We start from the raw sequence: 22,038 nt of genomic DNA, 5'->3' as shown, positions 1-22,038 counted from the left end.
ATTTCAGGAGCCTGTTTCACTGTTGGTCCCCATGAAGCAGACCAGGAGGAGCTGACAGGTCGAGTTTATAACTCTGTCATGTCCTGTTCTGCATCCCTGATGTGTAGTATCAGCAGACTGGCTGTTGATGCAGATTTGAACCTCACTGCATGCTGAGAATATTTTATGACATGTCTTACTCTTGTAAGCCTACAGTCTGAGTTATTTCAGGATTTGTTTTGATATTGACCAGAACTGAAAATCTGATTAAAATTAGATTTTTTTGGCCAAATCACAGAACACTCATCAAAAGATTGAATAAAAAGTAAGAAGCATATCCAGGAATAAGACTATTTGAAAGGTATGCTTTAAATTGTGTATTTGTTATTTCTTAGCTGTGTAAAATTCTGATAGTGGTGCCATCAGCAAAGTATGGGAAAATGAGTCAACTCCAAAATAGCATTCAGAGACGAATTTAAAGGAGTCAAGTGTGAGATGTATTGTAGCCTTTAATAAACAGTTGGGTCGAATAAATTTGCCAATTTTTCAAAATGAGGGAAATCTGTGAAAGTTGACAAATACAAGAAAAAACAAACAAACAAATAGAAATAGAAAACATAAGAAATGACTGTGAGATGTGGCTGAATTTATCTGGACTACCAAAAAAGCAAAAGCCACAGGCTTGGCTTTATGAATGAAAAAAAAGTTTACCATTTTAAAATAAATTGCATACAGTCTTGTTGTAATGAATTGTGTGAGTATCCTTAGCGTAAGACTATGTGTGATGTCAATATAACATTGTGTCAGAATAAAAGAAGAGATAGAATAGAAAAGTGAAAGATGTCCCCGTTACAGTAACTGTCAAGTTTAAGCCTACAAGGTAATCTTGCTGAAAACTGGAAATTATGGATGCAGAAGTTTGAGCTGTTTTGCACTGCTAGCGGTATAGAAAGTCAAAGTCAGTCAGAAAGGCAAAGTGCAGGGTGCTATATTTCTGTATGTGGCAGGAGAAGAGGCAAAGTTTGCAACATGCATGTATTCCAAGATAATGAGAAAAATAAAATTAAAGTATCAAAGTTTCAAGAGTACTGTGAACCTCGAAAAAAACTTCACATCTGGCACATATTTTGTTACAAAGGCTCAAGGACCTTGTGGCTTCTTGTCTGTTTGTCTGTATTCCATCACTTAGCGCTATGTTACGCGGTTTGTTGCTCTGATTGGTAAAGGGCTAATCAATAGCATCCAGAGACATTTTTGTCTCCACGAAAATTAAAAATGAAGTGACGTTCCAGACTAATTTGCATTTGCGAATTGGCCTGGCTATGTCAGGCTAGAGTACATAGGTGATTTTCTCAGCACTGATGGGCTAAAACCAGATGATGAAAAGGTGAGAGCCTTGCCAAGTTCATTCCCAGCTTATCTGAGATCAATGCTTCACTCAAACAGCTACTAGAGAGCAACACTGCATGGCATTGGGAAGACTACAAAAGAAACGTTAACAACAAGACCAATTGACACACTTTTGAAGTCAATAAACCTGAGATTGTCTGTGGATGCCAGTTCTGAAGTCATTGGAGCAGTCATACAGCAGAATGGATGGCCTTTGGGTTATGGATCATAAGCACTTACTATTAATGGAAATACGAAAAATAATTACTTGCCATAGTTTCTAGGTGATTTGTAGGTATTTTTGAGAGTGATCACAAACCACTTGAGAGCATCTTCAAAAAGCCACTTTACCAAGGTCCCATGAGGCTGCAAAGGATGCTTCTCAGACTTCAGAGGTACACTCTCACAGTCACATATAAGCCAGGAAAAGAACTGTACATTGCTGATGCTTTGAGCAGTGCTTACCTCAAAGAAGAGCTGAAGGTCGACTGGATTACACCTTCTTCGAAGATCAGTTGCACATGTTCAGGAAAGCAACAGCAGATGATCCTGAAATGCAAATTGAAAGAGACTTTACAATGAATGAATGGTCAACAGAAAACAATGAAATGTAAACAAAGATCAAGGGACATTCTATATTCACCAGGAATGTTAACTCAAAAAGAGGACATCTTGTTTGAATGTGCTGTCTGTAATTAAAACAAAAATGGCAATCCAAGAGAGCCTCTACTTCCACACACTACCAGGAAGACCATGGGAGAAGATTTGCAAAGATATCTTTCACCATAATGCAGAATATCTGCTTCATGAGGACTACTATTAAAATATCACCGAGTTGAGCGACACGACCCGTTGAGGTGTCACTGCCGCAATGAAGTCGACATTCACAAGTTTTTTTTGGAGAGCTGGGAATTTGAACATGTTTCTTCCAGTCCAGGGCATCCACTTCAATGGACAAGCAGAGAGAACTGTACAAACCGTCAATAACTTGCACAAAAAGGCACAGAGCAGCAACAGTGATCTTTACATTGCTCTGCTAGAATACTGCAGCACACCGATGGAGGGTGGGGGGTTCTCTCCTGCACAGCTGCTAGTGGAATGTTGTACTTGACAATCAAAAGTACAGGTAAATGAAGAAAAAGAGCTACTATGAAAGACAAACAAGACAGTTGCCAGATCTGCAAATAGGTGAAAATGTCAGAATACACAGAGGAGACGCATGGCAGCCAGCTGTGGGTGTGAACAGACATCAGCAACCTTCATAGTTCACACACTAGATGCAAGAGTCTACAGGAGGAACAGAGAGCATCTACTAAAACAGGCAAGAGGGTGTTTCCAGATGCACAGGATTGCATATACAGACAATGACAATGACATTAATAGTGACACAGAACGCAAAGACACTCATTAGGGACAAGCACAGTCACTATTGTATCACACAGTGTGGGAGACAAGTCAAGCTTCCAGCTAGATACAAAGATTGGACATACAAACAAATTTACACACATTAAGGCAATGTTACACACACGTTATATGTAAGTGCGGAAAAAAAAGAAGAATTTATTAGTCTAAGTGCTGGAAATTTGGGATTTCATTAGAGATGTTTTTACATTGAGATTTTTTTTATTGATTTCTTATTGATTTTACTCATTGTAATGAGAGTAGGGCTGAACCCTAATAGTCGAAGATTCAATGCTTCGATGGGCAGAACCTGATTCGACTGTCAATCTAATAGTCGAAGCTTCGTAACGAAACAAGGATCATGCCATTTTTGCGATATGGGGGTGCTCAACGTCTGATTTTACATAGAACTACCAGTTTTCTGACAATAAGTTAATATACAGCCTATTACAATATACATTTCAACGTTTAATGCTGTAAATAAACATGTAAAAATAATAAAACTTTCAATAAATGTTTTTAAAGTGCGTAAATAAATCCAAATTTGTAACCCTAACCCTAGGTCGTCTGTGCGCATGTGTAGGTGTAGCATGTGTGTAGTGGCGGAAGAGGAACCGTTGCTGAAGAGACTGAGGGGAACTCCAGCTTCACTGGTGTTGTGCCGAGTTGTCTGCACCTCGCGGCACTTTTGGATAATTTATCACCATTGATGAACCACGCAAAGAATATTATACTTTAAATAGACCCACGAGGAACCGCGACGTGCATGCAGTTGTCGGCAGCACGGCACGGTCTTCAAAAATTACAGTGTAAGTTGAATGAATAGAGACTGCAGCTCTGCAGCTTCTCAAGATTAAAATGGAGCTGCGCTGTGTAACCCCCCCTCCCCGCTCGCAATCACGGCGCAAAAACACACAGGATTCGACTATCAGTCGACTATAGGCAGGACTTGACGATTCTGATTCAACTATGTAAATTCTTAGTCGGGGACAGCCCTAAATGAGAGCTACATAAATCTCTAACAAAAGTTACTTAAATTTACAAATATTGCAGATATCTACTGATTATTTCCTTGACAGATTTGATGTAGCTGACAGACTTCTTGACAGACTATTCTCTGCTCTGCTGCTGTCTCCTTTCCTACTCTGCTCTCCTCTCCACTGCATTGTTTCCTCTCCTGGCTCCATGGCTAACCCTACCTGCTAGCACTGCTATAAAATTAAAGTGTTAAAGTTTCAAGACTACTGTGAACCTAGAAAAAAACTTACTGTACATCCGACACATGTTTTTTTACAAAGGCTCAAGGACCTTGTGCCTACTTTGTCTGTATTCCATCACTTGGTGCTATGTAGGGTTTGCCGGTTGACGTGTATATATTTACTGACGTAGGTTTAGGCACTAACTTAAGGTGAGGGTAAGTTGCCTCGGGGGGCTGTCAACTGTCACTCCAGGGCGTCATATACAGACGCGCTTCCTATACACGCAGAATTGACGTTTTGCGTGAAATAAGCGAGTATATATGACGCCTGAGATGAGAACAGGCTGGTATAACATTTATGACATCATAAATTACAGTTAACATGAGTTGTATTGTCAGAGGTAATGGCAGGTGTGCGGGGTTTTTTTTATTTTAAAGAGAAGAAAACTTGATCCCATTGTGCCAGCTCATTTCTAACTCATGCGGCACCACAATAACATGTTTATGTGTCTAAGTGTTTAATGTGCACAGTGTGAAATGCATTCTGTGGTGTGGAGTTGGTGTTGTGCAGTAACATGCAGTTACAGGCAGGACTGTAAGGCTCAGGGGAATAAAAGAGTCTGCAGGATAAGGCTGCTGTTGATCGTCGGTCACTCGACTCTGAAGGTGTTTCATCTTTATTATTCTGAAATAGCATATATAGAGGATTGATGATGGTCTATTTGTTTATGATTGTGTGTATGGATCAGTCTGCTTGTTGCTGATAAGTGTGTGCTATGTTTAGAAGTAGATGTGATTTTCTTGCATAACTAGGCTTAATTATAAAATATATTTCAATTACAGATTTTCCCAAAACTAATTATTTCTCAAAACATAATTACTTTTTCATGCTTTACTCCCGCATTGCTTAAGGCTCCACAAATTTATACATTCCATATTATATGCCTTGAACACTCACATAGGTGTTTGATTAGACCTCTGCTGAGGTTGAAAATGGTGGATGGAGCTATGCTATGACAACTATTGTGCTGCCAAACTGAATTTGCCTCTGCATTCAGTTCTATGGAGGAATGGAGCAAAACATATTCGCTTTTGGCTGCAAATATACCCAGGTCTTTCACTTTGTGCAGAGATCAATCAGACTGAACTCTGACTCACAAAATTGTGAAACTCAAATATCCAGGGAGTATGAGAGATGAGGTAGGACTGACCTCTCATTCAGGAAATAGGCTACAGGTCACATAAATCCTTGTTTATAGAATTTCACAGCAAAAACAAATACAAGCAGCTGATGGAGCATTGATGTTTGGCTATAGTGAGTGCAAGGACACTGGTAGTAAAGTGTTTGATAAGAAGCTTTATAATTAACAACTTTCTGGTTTGCTGTTGTTAGCAGTTAACAGTTTGTTTGCAACTCTTTGCAACATCATTTCCTGTTCTTCTTGCTTTTGGCCACACCATGTAGGTATGTTTTGTCTGGTAAATTTTGGTTTGACTGCACCCTCACATGAACTCGATGTTGCAATGAAAACTTAAAACCGCTATAATCTATGTTTTATGTATAAAAAAGAATGCGAAAACAATGTGACAATATGGAAGCGGTTGTTTTTAGTGATGAACCTATAGAGAATTATCACTTCAATCCGCAGCTTCTCCCTGCACTTAACTTATGTGAGAGACAACTTAGCTGTCTACAGAGGCCAAAAAATCAGTTATTGGAGGTTTTTATTGCTACTGCCTTAACAGATCCAACATAATTAAATGGAGAATGACAGAGATGTCAATCATCAAGTTCTAGGTATCAGACGTGGCAACAGAGTAAAAGGGAGAGGACCCAAATGCAGACTTTCAGCTCTGTTTAAATGTAATTTATTTTAACTCAAAACAAGGTGAAAAACCTTACAATAATGATGAAGCAGGCCAGAGAAAAACAGAGAGCAGTCCAAATCTCAAAGCAAACAATTCCAAAGGAAGAGGAAAACGGTATGTAACACCAGGGAACCCAAAGAACAGACAGGTATGTTTGAGAAAAATGAATACTGACAACAAACTATTGGGAGACAAATACTTAAATACACACACAAGGTGGCAGGATGAATAAACACAGGTGAAAAAAATTAGGAAATCACAGGGAGGATGCAGACAGGAAATAAAGCAGAACAGGAAACAAGAGGTAGACATTTTCAAAATAATACTGGTAACTAACTGAACACAAAGCTGTTTAATCAGGTTAAACAGGTGAAAGCGCAACATAGGACCATTAACAATGAAGCAATTCACACTCACTTCAACACATGGAGGTGCATGCAAATATTAAAATCATCTGAAAGGGGGTGCCCCTACAAGGCTCACTCAGTAGAGTGCGTGCCCCGTGTACAAGGCATATCCTTATCGCAGCGGCCCAGGTTCGAATCCAGCCCGCAGCCCTTTGCTGTATGTCATCCCCTCTCTCACTCATTTCAATCTGAAAAAAAGGCAAAAAGCCCCCAATATATATATATATATATATATATATATATATATATATTCTTAAATCACCTGCAAAGCAATAAAACAATAAAACCTGGAGATAAAAGGTTCTCACCTGACACCAGCGATAATATAACACTTGATGGAGGTAGCACAGTGCAAGCAAACCCACAGCTGAGTGGCAACAATACTGCACTGTGGAAAGGAGACACTACGCTCACGATTCAAACAGTGTGTTTATCATTCAACTACTGCATGTTTTCAGGCTGCTGTATTGATAGAAAAAAGAAAAATTAAATCATGGATTAATAAATAATTACTCAGATTTGAACTTGCTCATGTTAATTATTTAGAGTCTCTGTGCTGATGATGAGTAGAGGTTTCTGCACTTTGACTCATTTGAGGTTTAAAAACTCATTAGTGTTTGTGCTCTGTAGCATTGTGTGTGATTTAGATTGGCTGTGCATGAAGAGGGCACTGAGGCTATGTTGTTAATGCATGTGTATTCTCTGTTATGTATATAATTGATCGTCATTCATTGATTTTTGTTGCATATTTATAGCTTTCTACACAGAGTGAATATTTCTGTTGTGGCATGCATTCACGTTGGGAAAGATCATGAAATGCATTCAAGGCTGGATATGTAACATTTGGCCATATGAATTTCACTTACATTCACAATAACAGATATTAAATCTGGAGTATATAAAAAAATAATGCTACCAAACTAAAATGTCCTGCCTGTAATTATGATTCTGGTCATATTCATAATTTGATTTACTTGTTATATCCAGTATCACCTGATTTAAAATATTTTGCCAATTACAGCCAATTCATTTCAAGTCATTAAGTCGTTATTGTGCAGCTGCTTGTGTTTAGACAATCTTTAATATTTTAGAACTTTTGGAACATTTTTGAATGTTTCTTCTTAAAATTATTAAATGACTTACAGTAAGGTATCAAAAATTCATACCAAAACTCAGGAATTGTATCAGCACTAGCAGCGTGTAGTATGTATGTATGGTTCTTTTGCTTTGTGGCTTTAAATATACTCCAAATATGTTAGACAAATGTCAGTGTAAAGAGATAAACCATATTTTGTTAAAATTATGTGTAATTGAAGTAGACATGGTTTGTGTATTAAACTAAAATGATACTTTCTGTGTACACATACCAGTGAGGTTCTATAGATTATAGATGTCCGTGCACCTTTGATGGTACATGTGACTGAATGTTTGGAACATTTTTGCACGTCTGCTGTGTGTGTGTGTGTGTGTGTGTGTGTATGTTTCGGAATATTTCAGGATTGCTGGAGATTTCCATGTAACACTTTAAACTTTCAACAGATGTTTTTAGAATTGATATGCTGAGTTTGTGTGTGTTTGGGGGGGGTCTTCAGGATATACTATGATTTACTGAATGTTTGTGCAGAAAAGGATTATGCTGTAGGTTTACCTTGTACTGTTTTAAATCATTGAAGTTCACATACAGTAGGTGTTTTTCTGTACGGACTGCAGTCATTTTTTGCAAGCGATGACCTGGATATCCAGCATTTCTTCTCTGATTCTCAGTAACAATACAGCTGGAGGGTAAATTCAGTTTCGGTTTAGCAGGCTTCTCTCTCTTTGTTGTGCAGGTTGTGCCGCTCCAAATGTTTCTCTCAGGAGGGGATTCTGTAATACAAACGTGGATTGTAAAACTTGCAGTCCTTTGTAAGAGGGAGATTTGACATTCTTCCTGTTCTCTGTAGCAGTGGTGGCAATTTCCTTGTGGAGTAGAAATACAGAATGAATAATGAAGAAAACACCAGGTGGTCTCGTTTGATAAAAAAAATAAGTGTTGTGCTCGGTTACATGTGTATGTGCACTTAAAAGCTTAATTTATATCATCAACGACACATATACAGTGTTTCATGATTATAGTATTTTTATAGAGATTTAAATATTAATCCTGAGCCACCTGTTTATGCCATGTTATATGATTGTAATGTGCGTTTATGCATACACTGATTGTTGACAACAACCCACTAGAGGAGCTTAAGGCAATTTACAGTAGGCTAATTTGCTGAAGCTGCAACAAAGCACAGGTCTGTTGTTTTTAACAGATCTAAGAAAACATTCTCTCTAAAATCTAATCCTGAATTTCTGTTCCCATTAGAGTTAGAGGAATGTACTAATGGTTTTGCCTGTTTGCTGCCGATGGCATTTTTCTAGATAAGTGTGAGCCTCTGTGCGAAAGATGCATCAGAATTAAAACACGGTGCACAACTCTTCTCCAGTACACTATTCATTATCATTAACATTATGTTGATTGGACTGTATATAAGGGAAATGGGTAACAACCTCAGACCATGGCCAGCCCATGGCATAGGCGGTTGTCTAGGGCGCAAAATGGAAGTCGGGTAAAGAGAGATTTTTCAACTTGGCGCTAATCAAGTATGCCCACCTGACGCAACACCAGCGTATACTGTGATAGTAGTCATGTAAACACACCAGCCCTGACAGTGGAGGTGTCTGGCAGCCCTGCCTCAGACACCATGCTGATGTAGACCAGATGAAAAACATTTAGGGAATAAAGCATAGTTATGTGATGTGCTTCAATGTCAAGGAAACCACATGGTTGTCACAGTAGTAAAATCCATTCTCGTGGTATCATAAACCACTGTTCAGAGTTTTCAGTGTTTTGGTGCCTGATAAACCTTCATACTCACACTATTACTGTAACTGGACTAACTGGATTGGATTTCATCATGTTACTGGTACCTCAAACAGCATGATCCTACCAACTCAGCCCATGCAGGGCTGTTTTTGGTCTGAAGAGAGGACGGTTGCAGGATATCTGCTGCAGCAAATGTTGTTGACAGTAAAAGCTGAATGATAGAAAGAACAGTGAGGTTATGAAGGCAGCATTATGAAGGCAGCATTGCATACCTGCAAACATATAATTGGTTGTTACTAGTAGCCAAGCAGCTGATGTAACATCCGTGCTCTGTCTGAACTATGGGGATGCTCCCTCTGATTCTTAAAATCTCAACGGGAAGAAAATCTTTGTTGGTTTTTCCTTTTTTTTTTTTTGGTTCTCTCTTCTTGTATTGTTCAATGAGATCTCTAGTCTTTATCCATTCCCTGTCCTTTTAATTGCTTTTTTTCTCCAATTATATTTTATATTAAATGCATAAAAAAGGAACAAGAATGTGCCAGACTGTGTACATCACAGTACATTACAGTAAGGTCTGTACAGTAGATTGAACCAACTAAGCTCAGTTAACTTCAAACAACACCATCAAAACCTATTTCTCAACTTGTGGCCATTATTTAAAATTTTCTCTGCTGTGTTATAAACAAGAAACTCTTGCACTTAATAAAGATGAGGCATTTTATTAAATGTATTACTTGGAAACAAATTTCAGCAATTTCAACACGAACTCACTCTTACAATCTTAAAGTATCTATATTGCTATATCTGTATCTATATTCCCCTAGATTAATGAAGCTGTGGGGCTGAAACCTGTACAAATGGCCACATGGCTAAAAAATGTAAAAACAATATAAACTCATTATTTGGCCAAGTGAGAAGACATACAGGCACACACACACACCAACACAAGTGCAGTTTTACCACAATTGCCAATATGTCAGGATCTAAATATGCAAATAGGAGTCATTTTTAAATCATTAACATACCCTGAATTAGTCCCAGAAACACACTAAAAAATCTAAAAAAAATCTAATTGCGATTTTTCTGTCAGATATTGCAATTACAATTTGATTTGCGATTATTTAAAAAAAAAGTTTAGCTAAAGTTAAATATTCACTTCCAGTGTTTAACAGAAGCCGCATCAAGCAGCACAGAGTGGATGAACTGGGCAGGAAGTCAGACACAAAACAGCATGGAGAATCCGCTTGATTTTCAAAATAAAACACCCTGTGCAGACTCCCCCTTGCATATCAACAATTAACACAGGTAAAACAGACAAAATGAAACTACGTAGCCTACTTAACCATAATAGAAGCAGAAAATCAGTCAGTATGGGGGGTCACCATTTCAAAGATATTATAACTACAAATAATTACAAAGCTATTTCATATACATGCAATATAATCGACAACAAAGACTTTCCAACTGACATAATTAATCTTTGGTTTGCTGATTTTTCCACAAGCATTTCAGCTGTTCGCAACAATTTGAACGCACAAAGACTGAACTCATCAATTTTTCTGACTGTAAAGACAGTCAGTGGTTTTACTGAGCCTCAAGCATTTCATAATAATGCAGAAAGGAGTTTGTGTCCAAAATGAGAGCTGTGATTTGGAAGACAAAAGTATTTCTAGAAAGTGCAGCATATAATCACAGTGAATCGAATGACAGGTATTGACAGGTGAAAATATTGTTTAACATATATAAACCAACAAACTGAAAAATAACTTATCATTGTGTACAAAAACACAGAATAGTGGAAACATCTCTGATGTGACTCTGTTTTTTTTCATACAGCTTTTATCCTGATAATTAAAAACACACCTCTGTCTTTTTTGGCTTGCTTCTTGTCACAACACATCAGTCATGTTGATGAAATGTCACCCAGTGTAATGGCAAACAGGCGTCTATAAAGTCTTATGTCTGTAAAGGCTAGCAGGAAACCAATTACGCCCCAAAATGTGTCCATCATCAGACTGAAAATGTTTCATTTGTCAAATTAATATGAGAGTTTGGAGCATTAAACATATAGAAGTAGAAAATAGAAAAATGTTTCATTACGTCTTCTGCAGCAACAAGAAAGGCATTAGGTTACCAAATACATGAGTTCAAAGGTCCAAAACCAAAAACTAAAACATTTACTGGATAGCTACAATAGAGAGTTGACAGGAGATGGGGGATGAGATGCAACAAAGGTCCGGGCTAGATGCAAACAAGGGACATTACGATTCATGGTCAGTGCCTTAACCGCCATGCAACCAGCTGGGCCCAGTACAAAACCAACTCTTTCTTTTCTACCTTGCTATCATCTGCCCACAAATTCTCTTTCGTCCACCTGAAATCTACCAGACCGCGAGCTCTGTCCAGAGTTACGTACATGCTACTTGTCCGAGCAGATGCAGTAGAACGAGAGAGAGAAAGAGTGAGAGAGAGAGGGAGTGAGTTGTGGAGCAGTTGCATTGTCAATCGCGAGAAAACGTAATGAAAAGGACAGAAAGTTGTGAACACTTTGGGGAGAAATGTGAGAGGACAATGACATACGGGAGTAGTTAGATGACTGACTAAGTAGAAGACTAGATGGCTGCTTGTGTAAATGATCAGATACTTTTGCATGTTTGAGTTCATTAGCAACACTTTGGGAATAGGCTACTTGTTGACTGTTTTCAATATCACATCCTCAGTTTATAGATTTATATTCATTGGTTTCTGTTTTATTCAGTGCACAGTCAACCACTGGATCACCCTCTGGTGGTGCATTTAAAAGAGTTCTGACACTGGATGTTTCACAGCCTTGTCAGCCTAGCAAACAAAGCGTAATGATACCAGAAACTACCACATTCACAGCTTCCTTTTTAAAAAGGCTGTTTTCTTTTTTGTTTGTTTGCTTGTTTGTGTCTCCTGTGTTTGTGTTTCCTGACAATAGATCTCATGAATATGCTTTTGTGTAGCCACTTGACTTACAACTGATGTACTTGACTGACTTAGTTGTTTACTGACTAGTCAACTGACTGACTTTTCTGCTTTCTCTTCCGTTCACTGTCTTTGTCAGCATCTCTCTCTCTCTACTCTACTCTTTTCTTGTTCTCTCTCTAGCTTTGCCAAAATTTTGTTCTAAACTCTCATTAATGCAAATTGCCTGTGCTCTCTCTTTGCTCCAAAATTCACAGCCCTCCTTTATGTGTGTGTGTGTGTGTGTGTGTGTGTTTGTGTGTGTGTGGGTGTGTGTGGGTGGGGTGGGGGTTGTATGTGTGTGTGTGTGCAGTCAGGAGTCAAGAGGAGTCCTGACATTTAGAAACTCAGTCACCTCCCTGATTCAGCAGAAACACAGTAACAGATGGAAACCTCTCCTCCTCCTCCTCCTCCTCCTCCTCCTCGTCTCTCCATCATCTGCTTTCTTTCTCTTTATCCCTTCTGTCTTTGTACCTCTCTCCATCTGCACTGTCTCATTTGTAATTTATTTCCCTTAATGTTGCTGTCAGTTCGCTTACAATCTTGGCTTTGTTAGTGTGACATAGACACATTTCAGCTGAGGGGCATTTTCAAATCTATAGTTCCTTTGCTCTTGTCCAAATCAGTGGATGAGTCGTGTTTTTTACTTGATTCAGATTTTTTCACACAGAAGAAAATTCATGCAAATCCAAATGCATCACTGAATGCCATGTGAGAACGATGACTAATTGATCAGATGTGTAAGCGGCGAGAAAGTAAACACAGGAAGGTTCTTTGTTCGGTGTTAGCCAATGGAACACTTTGTCATTAGGGGTTATTGAGTCTGGACTGATATAAAGTAAATACAGATACATTTACTCTGTTTTTAATGAATTAATTTCAATTAAATTTTATTTACATAGCGTCAATTCACAACAACAGTTATCACATTGCGCTTTGTGGTATTTTTGTGGTTTTATTTACAGAGACCCAACAGTTCCCACCATGAGCAAGCACTTGGCAACAGAGGCAAGGAAAAACTTCCTTTTAAGAGGCAGAACCTTGAGTAAAACTATGACTCAGAGTGGTCATCTGCCTCAACCCACTGGGGTCGTTGTATCCACACAGAAAGGTAGTAGACTGAAAATGAAAAATATTACTGATAATTATAGTGATGTTTAAGAAGTGGTATTATGCTCATTTTCAGGTTCAAAATCCTATTTAAGGGTTGTACCAGAACAGGTTTACATGGTTTATTTTTCTAAAAACACCATATTTTTTGTCATACTGCACATTGCTGCAGCTCCTCTTTTCACACTGTGTGTGAAGGCTTCGTTTTAGCTTTGGAGTGATACATCTTGTCTTTACATGATCTTTGTTGGGAGTTGCACATGCGCAGTTCCTAGTTAAGGACTACTAGCCAATCAGAAGCAGAGAAGGGCGGGCCAATGAGAAGCCGGTAAACACCGCTTTGTTTCAGCTGTACATGTTGCCGACCAGCTTGGCAACATGGAGTGGAGCAAGAGTTTCATCCATAAAGTTTTAACTGAGCTCTGTCTCTGCATCACAGTAACAACTTTATGTCCATTGACTGCCTGGAGGGTAGCTAGTGGTTGGAAGGGAGAGGAGAGTTGTGCTGCAGGTTTTTCCACCGGTGTTTTTGAGGGCGTGTCGGAGTAGCCGCTTGGCAAGCGTTATATGAGGCGCATTTAGCTTTCATCCTTGTGATGTCACATGGATGATCACCACCTCTTTAATGATGATAATAGTAACAATAGGATTAGTAATAACAGATGTAGCACAGGGTGTTGAGCAGGAACATGGTAGCAGCAGGCAACTCATCACCACAGATCCAGACTCCACAGCTCCAGAGCCTGCACCTGGAGAAAGTGAAAGGAGGAGAAAGGAGAGGGACGAGAAAGCGCAAAACTACTGGAAAGGGAAGAGGTCAAGTTAGTAACATGTATTAATGGTATGAGGGTGCATACAAACCAGAGAGAGAGGAGGAGAGATGAGTTCAGTGCATCATGGGAAGTGAAATGTAGAAAGCAGAATAGAAAGAATAGGCTAATGTCAATTTATAGTATGTGTGACTTCAATGTTCTTTTCGCTATAATGTTATGAAGCAATACAGCTAATTTTTTGTATATTAAATCATGCTCTGATTATAATTACCGTATCATAATCTTCTGAGTAATTAAAACATTACTCAGCACACCTTTTAAATTTCTTATGGCCTTCACCACTAAACAGAATGTAATCTGCAATTAACAATGAGCCTAAAAGAACCTCATAACTGAAATCATTTGCAATCTTTTTGCAGGACAAAAGTCAAACGTTGGTCTAAGTTACAGAGAGAAAAACAAGAAAACAAATATAGGCTCAACCCGCAATGTTTGGGGTCAAAGCAGATTGCAAAATATGCAAAATTTGACATTTTAATAGTAGAAGATCACATGTAGAGGATTTAAGAGATTAAAGTAATAAAGTATTTCTCACACTAAACTAAGCAGTTTGAGATAATTGCAAACACGTAAACTTGATTATTACAGCATCACCTTGAGGTTAGTGAGTGTAATTATATGTAACTGAGTAGTGGGTGGTATTTGCAACCCACCTGCCAATTTTTGTGTTTCTGAGTTTTAAGGTTTTTGCTGCACAAATAATTTTAGCAGAAAAAAATAAGAAGGTAGAATAGGTAAACTTTGACGTATCCTCAATGACACGGTGTCTTACATGGGTTGAATGCCCCCATTGTTAGGAAGTAGGGAGGCTGATATTTTTTCAGGAATACTGTGGGTCACGGGAATCCCACTGGAAAGCGAGGATGGGAGTCAATTTCACTACTCATCAAGGGACTGGAACGGGACTGGAAAAAAAGTCAACAGCAGCGGGTGGGACGGAAATCAGGTCCGCTTTTTAAATATGACAACTCATTTCTCATTACCCGAGCGTCAACTCAAGCATACCGTTAGTTCAGGCAGGCAACAATGTCAAGCTCAGCTCACAATCCCAGACATCAGCTGATAGCAGCCATCTTAAGCCAGCCACATCAGCTGACAGCTCAAATGATTCCTCTCTTAGCATTTATTAGCAAATGCCATACAAGGCTCCTTATATAAGCTGTGTAGCCTGCCCTTGCTGCTTCTTCTGCAAACAGCTCATAACACACCGCAACCCCAGCTCCGCCTTTCTATCCGACAATTATTGGCCGATTTCATTATCAGAATTATTTCAGGAACTTTTGGCTGAGAATTTAGATGATAAGAATTAAATAATGCTGACATGCGCCACTGCTGTTGTTGCGCTCTGGGCGTCATGTTGCTGCGCGTGGATAGAGCCGCAGGCAGCTACAGCCAAACAAACATGTCGTCAAGGTGTGGATGTTTTTCACTGTTTCAGAAGAAGACAGTGCTATTGCATATGACATCAGTCTTTCCTCCTGTCCTCTTCCCCTCGGTCTCCGCTGTGATTCACTGTAGGTAACAATGTGTCAATTTGAAGCTACATGGGAAACTAAGTTGAACAGTTACACTACAGACAGCTTTCATTTAGCTTGTTGTACCTTTAGCTAATTGCTAAGCTAGTGGTAGTGTGGTGTGCTTTTATAACACAGAGTATAAAAGACTGTGGACAGAACAGATTAAATAACACCTTCTACATATTATGCTTGTTAAACAGATGTGTTGGTAAAGTATTGTCTTTTATTCATGAGGTTTTATTGCACGCACTACAGTCAACTCGAGTAGTTTAGAGTTACCTTCACTCCCCGTCTCCACCACAGGTACCAAGTAGTTATAGTGCCTGTATCCAAACTGCTGAATTTTACAATGTTAACCACATGCTGTCAAAAACATTAACCAGTAGTTTCATTTTGAAAGTGTTACTGGCCTTTGCATATTTATTGTTGCTAACTTGTCTGGGCGTTGCTAACTTGCCCTACAAGTTCAAAAACAACACAAAAGGGTAACCAGAACCCAGACTTTGAACCAGGAGACTGGGGTTCGTGTCCTGTGTGAAACAAAAAGTCAACATTGAATATTTTTATATAAGTTACGCAAGTGACATCAGTTAACTGACCTGTTAACTGACATATATAGTTATTTTAACCCAAACCATGATGTTTTTCTAACCTGAACCAAGTAGTTTTCTAGCCTAAACCTATAACCAAACGTGCCTTTTAAAATGGCAATGTTTCGAAACGCTAGCGTTTTATTTTGAAAGTCTAGCTGGATGTTGCATATTAATTGTCGCTAACTTTAGCAGACATTGCATATTTGTTGTTGCTAAGCATTGCTAACTTGACCGCGAAGCCCTTAAACGTCTAAAAATGATGCAAAAGGGGTACCCAGGTCATTAACAAGCGACTCAAAAGGGCCTTGACCAAGCATCAATATGTGACGAGTTGGGAGTGAGAATGTGTTGGCTTGATCCAACACTGAGCAAATTTCCATTTATTGTAATAAGCCATGCACACATTTAAAACAGATTGATGTATCAAAATTTGATAGTTTAATAACTTTAGATTAACGAAATTTTAGAGCAGAAGACTGGGGCAAAGATGCAGATAAAGTTGGATATTAAAATGATGAAAGAATTTTGACTCTAAGCCAAGTCGTTTTTAAGATATTTGCTAACATGTACACTTGGTTGTTACAGCAAAAAGTGAACATGAGGAGAGTGTAGAAGAAAAATGGATGAAAAACTGAGAAGAAGATAAGGAAAAAAAGGTGTAAGATGAGTGCAGAGGAAGAGAGCTTGTTGAGTGTGTGTTTGCATGAGTGTGTGTGTGTGGTGTAACGGCTGATAAAGCGAGGCTGGCACTGAATTATAAATGCAGCTGAGGTGAAATTTTCATGAAAATGTTACTACACCATTCAAAGATTAGTGGATTACATGAAAGAAAGAGGGATGAAATGATGTAGGGAGGAGAGGAAGGAGAAGAGGAAGCAGAGGTAGTGTGATGACAAGGAAGAACAGGGACGAGTTGATGGGAGGAGAAAAAGAGGAAAGTAATGGATAACAGGTTGAGAGGTTCAGAAGAGAATGAAGAGGATGATGGAGAGGAATAGAGGAGGTACAGAAAGAGAAAAAACATAGGAGGTAGAGAATGAGATGCACGAATGAAAGGACAGAAGGAAGATAGATGCTTTATAAGGTAAGGTGGAAGAATGATGTACATAACGTAGAGAGGTAAAAGAACAGGAGTGAATGACAGGAGAAAGGGGAGATGAATAAGTACAAATACAAATAGAAGAGGTAGATGGTGAGGGGAGAAAGGCAAGAAGAAGAGGAAGAAAGTGAAGATAATTCTTTGCTCTTAGAATGAGTGTGTAGGTTGGACAAGGTGGAGGAAGTGAAGGAAGTTAACAGCACGTTGGAATATTTAAAAGACATGATTCTAGAGAATTCAAATACACACCTTTACAGCACGTTTCAATAATCAGAAACATTCATTAGTATTGATACAGCATTCAAGATTACAACAAAGATAGGAAGATGAGTTGGAGAACAATGGGAGGGAAGGTTGTGTCATATGATGGAAAGAGGTGAGGAGTATGGATGCAAGAAAAGAAGATAGGTGTGATGAAGACAAGGGACAAGTTGATTTAGCATCTGTGTTTTTAGTTGCTAGTTGCTAAAAACATGACAGAAAGACTAACTAAACCAGCCAGACATTTCTTCACATTAGAAATTGGCCTGATAAAAAGTTCCTATCAAGTTTTGCTTTGCTTTGCCCTGGCATCTACATTGTTGTTTTGCTTATGGAAGATGACAAGGAAAAACACAGTTGACTGATCAGTCTTGCTTTATTTTCATTATCCAATGTTGATGATACATAAGATGAAATATCCACATAATGATTATGTCTCGCATGAGGAGGAATGAAAGGACATCCAAGAGGAAGAGAAACAAGGAAGGAAAGATGGAGAGCCAAAGAGAGTTGGAAGCAGTGTTAACAAGTGTGTTAAAAGAGCTTGTGTCAGAAGAAACACCGATTGGTTCAGCCTCATTTCCCAGCAGCTCTGTGACTGTGCAGTAGAGGACACACATGTTCAGCCTCATTGCCTGTTCTGACCTTCTGTTGTTACACTGATAACCAGCTAATTAATATGACCCTTCCTACAAACACACGCATGCACGTACAGTTCACATGCATATCACCTCTGTGATTGCATGTAATGTAGGACTATGAAGAACTGGAAATAAAGGGTCACGTGTGTGTGTGTGTGTGTGTGTGTGGTCTCATTACAGTCCCCAGGCGTTATAGGTTATTTGCATTAATAACACGATCATTGGCTAATTTCCATTTAACAGCACTGTTTACAGTCATTATCTGTTTAGCGCTGGCTGTTGTGTTGTTTTCAGCTAATTAGCTGGAAAGCCTGCTGTTCCACATGATTTAACCCACCTAAAAAATAATAATGAAAATGAAAATAAACTGTACACTCTTCAAATGAAAGAAGTCACAATAATAAAATGTAATAAAATAAAAACATTAAATCTTCTATCTGACTAAAGATAGCTAGCTTAAAAAGGTAGCAAAAATGCATATACTAAAGTTGTTTAGAAAATTTACAAAGAAAAAGAAACATAGAGGTCACGCTTATCCTTAAAGGGATTTTTGAAGTGGGGTTGTATATGGTACTTTTCCATGGTCAGTGTGTTACCTGCAGTAGATGAACTGAACAAACACAAACACAATTTTATTTAACCAGAGAAGTGTTGCACTGAGAACAACGAGTCACCATTCAGTGCCAATGCAGGCAATAGTTTCCTTTTATGTAGTCAGTTGTATTGCAACCATGATCTTTAACTACAGGACTCATAGGGCTGGATTTACTAACACCCCGAATAAAGAGTACTAAATTGCACATGCATTCTAAAATATTGCATGTGCAATTGCAGTACCTGTTATGGGTGATTAACTAAGAATTATTGCGTATATGACAACAGGTGCAAACACAATGGAGGTGGCAGTATTTAAATTAGGGTTTTACATGTTTTAATGGTTTCCGCCATGGAGAGTCAGAGGTAAAGCAGCCACTGCATAAAAACCTTGGTTTGTTTCATTCAGTGCGTCCCGAGTATGTGAAATCATATGTACCTGACCATCCTGCCTAAGATTGCACTAAGTAGTTGGACTGCACGCCTGAAAAACTGCTTTGGGAAAGCTTACATGCTAATTTGCTGGTGATATCAAGTTTGCACACGTTTTCACTCACGCAAACCTTTAGTAAATCTGGCCCATAGAGTATTCACTCTGTTGTGTGGTGATGGGAGGTTGCATTTATCCTGTGTACCCCAGTACCCCTTTATTGTTGCACTATAGACTGTATTGTCATTGTTTTTTCCATTTATAATTAAATTTTTTCCATTACTAGTTATGTTTATTTACAGTTTGTATATCAAGTTATACAATAAATATACTAAGATCTGTTTTAAGTTGATAACACTGTAAGACAGATCCCCTCACAATAGGATTAAATAATTAAAAAAGTCACAGCTGTGTAACCTAACTAAACTACGCACATTTATCTCCACTGTCATAATTCATAAATGCTGCCTCATCTTTGCAGTGAGATTTGCTAAATTGATATGTTTTAATAAATAGTTAATTGATGCTAAGGATAGTTTGAAGATAGAGCACTTTTTACCACGAGTGACATTCACCACCAACAACCCTCACACCCACACAGTTTGATTGACAGCTGATCCCTGAAAAATGCAGTGCAGAAGCAATACGGAGAAAAGTGGATTTCTAGAAGTTTCTCTGACCAAACTAACATAGGCTCATTAAGAAAAGAGTGATGTGGGTTTGTAAGTGATATTTATCCACCAGCCTCACTATTTGAAGTTATTTCATTTCCGTGTGTTTCTCCACTTCGCTGCATTAGTGATGCATCTTATTTTATAAAGCATTGCCCTGTCAATACCCACAGCTCAACTGCTGCCAAATACTCTGTCTCCCATTTCCTCCATCCATCATCTGTCCATTCATCCCAAAACCTGGTCCTCTCATACAGCCACCACCCACAGTCTCTGGAACACCTCCAAGTTTATCTGCACCTTTCGATCTGTCAGGTTAGTCACACTGTCAGGATTGTCTGTTCATTATCTCTCCATCTGTCTGCCAGAAACATTTAATCCATCTGCAGGAACCTCTAAGTGGTGGGTTTGCTTGTGGTGTGTCACATGACCACACCTAGTGTATCTCCACCCCTTTTACATTTATTCATCAATCTTCACAACTTTTCATGTCAGGTTTGTGTGTGAAAAGAGTCGATATTCCAGGAAGAGGTTATCTTCATGATGAAAAACGGCAGTACTGATCACTGGTCATTTAAAATAACTTATGGTTAATTTTATGCGAGCTCTTGTTGTCATGCTCTCTCTGAAGCTAAGGTAGAAGTACTATGACGTCTCATTCAGTTGCCCTATAATGTTGTTACACTGTTACAAAAAGTCTGGGTTTGAGGTGCATCTCCATTCTGCTACATTCTTTGTGTCCCTAACCTTAAAGCTAGGGTAGGTATTTTATTTCATAAGGATTTTTTTTTATTATACTCGTTGAAATTGTCTTTACATCCCGACAGCAATCAATAAATAAAATACTCATTCAGCTGTCTCTTGCTAGTTCTCTAGCGTTGCCTACCCCAGCTTTAACCAAGCAGTTGTACTTGCCTAAAGTCAAGCAGACCTTAAATATAGAGGTGGGAGATGTGAAAGCATTTGAATTGTGTTGGAGCCATGTGTATTGTCTGGATGGCACTTACCATATGTTGATTTGGTATGAGAACTTGTTGTCCAGGAATGTTGAAAGGCTAATTTACTCCTCCTAGGTTTACCAGAATTGTTAGGTTTGCACAGGACATGGATTTGTGCTGAAACATTTAGCACACAATATAGTCTACATCTTGGGACCTGCAGAACATAAATTCAGGTTAGAGTTCCACACAGAAAGCTTTGGCAGTGTATTAGTTGTTGAATGTTGTTGAAACATTTTTATTCAGGTTAGCTCAGCCTGTATACAGCTAGCATAGATGCCAATTACAATCCAATTTTTGGAACTTTATGGTTTCCCAGTAAATTTGAGCAACACTGGACGAACAGCAGCGCTCTTGACATTGCTCAACACAGTTTGGTAGCGCTATGTATCTGAAATTAGCTACATAAAACACGGTAACAACAACTGAGTAAGCATGATTGGGATAAACTCTGACAAGATTATTATGCACATTTGTAAGAGCAGGGGAAACACAGCATCTCAGCATCAGTCATGTCATTTCTTTCAACATGACTCTTAACTATCTGGCCACCTCTCACCTGTTAAAACTTGACACATATTTTCCACCAAAAGTTTCTGACCACAGGTAATGGAGAAACATCGGGGGCTATCAGTCCCGCCAGAAAAGTTAAAGGTTCCACAAAATTAAATATTTATCTTAATTCTGTTGTTATTTTACCTCTTTGTCATGTTTACATGATGACATCAAGAGCAACTGCGTTATGGTCGCTAACAAAGCAGAGCTTTCTGTGTTCAAACTTCTCTTCAAAAAAGTGATGAACTCTCCCGGCCTCTCAACCAGCTCTGTGGAGAATAAATGGATTCTCATCAAATTAAACAAATACTTCAGGGGGCTGCCTCTCATACATTCTTCATATAGAAAATGACGAGGCTTTTTATTTATTTATTTATTTAGAAAGATTGCTTTTTCTGTCCCGAAAGAGGAGATTTGATGGCCAGCAAAATCTATGAGACATCAACTCTTCGAAGTAGGTTTCCTCTATATATATTCTTTTGTCTCTGTGTGAAAACAAAATATTTTTCCCTAGGGAGACCACCATCTATCAACATGTTTTATTAGGTGTTTTGATGGATACAGTGAGAAGGCAGTGAAGCAGGGAAGAGTGCAACGTTTCTGCAGTTAACTGTGTATAAAAAACTATAGGTTGTCACTATGTGGATGAGTCAG

The sequence above is a fragment of the Micropterus dolomieu genome, linkage group LG18 (assembly GCF_021292245.1).
Source record: "Micropterus dolomieu isolate WLL.071019.BEF.003 ecotype Adirondacks linkage group LG18, ASM2129224v1, whole genome shotgun sequence".
Lineage (NCBI taxonomy): Eukaryota > Metazoa > Chordata > Actinopteri > Centrarchiformes > Centrarchidae > Micropterus > Micropterus dolomieu.
This window is presented reverse-complemented; position numbering follows the sequence as displayed.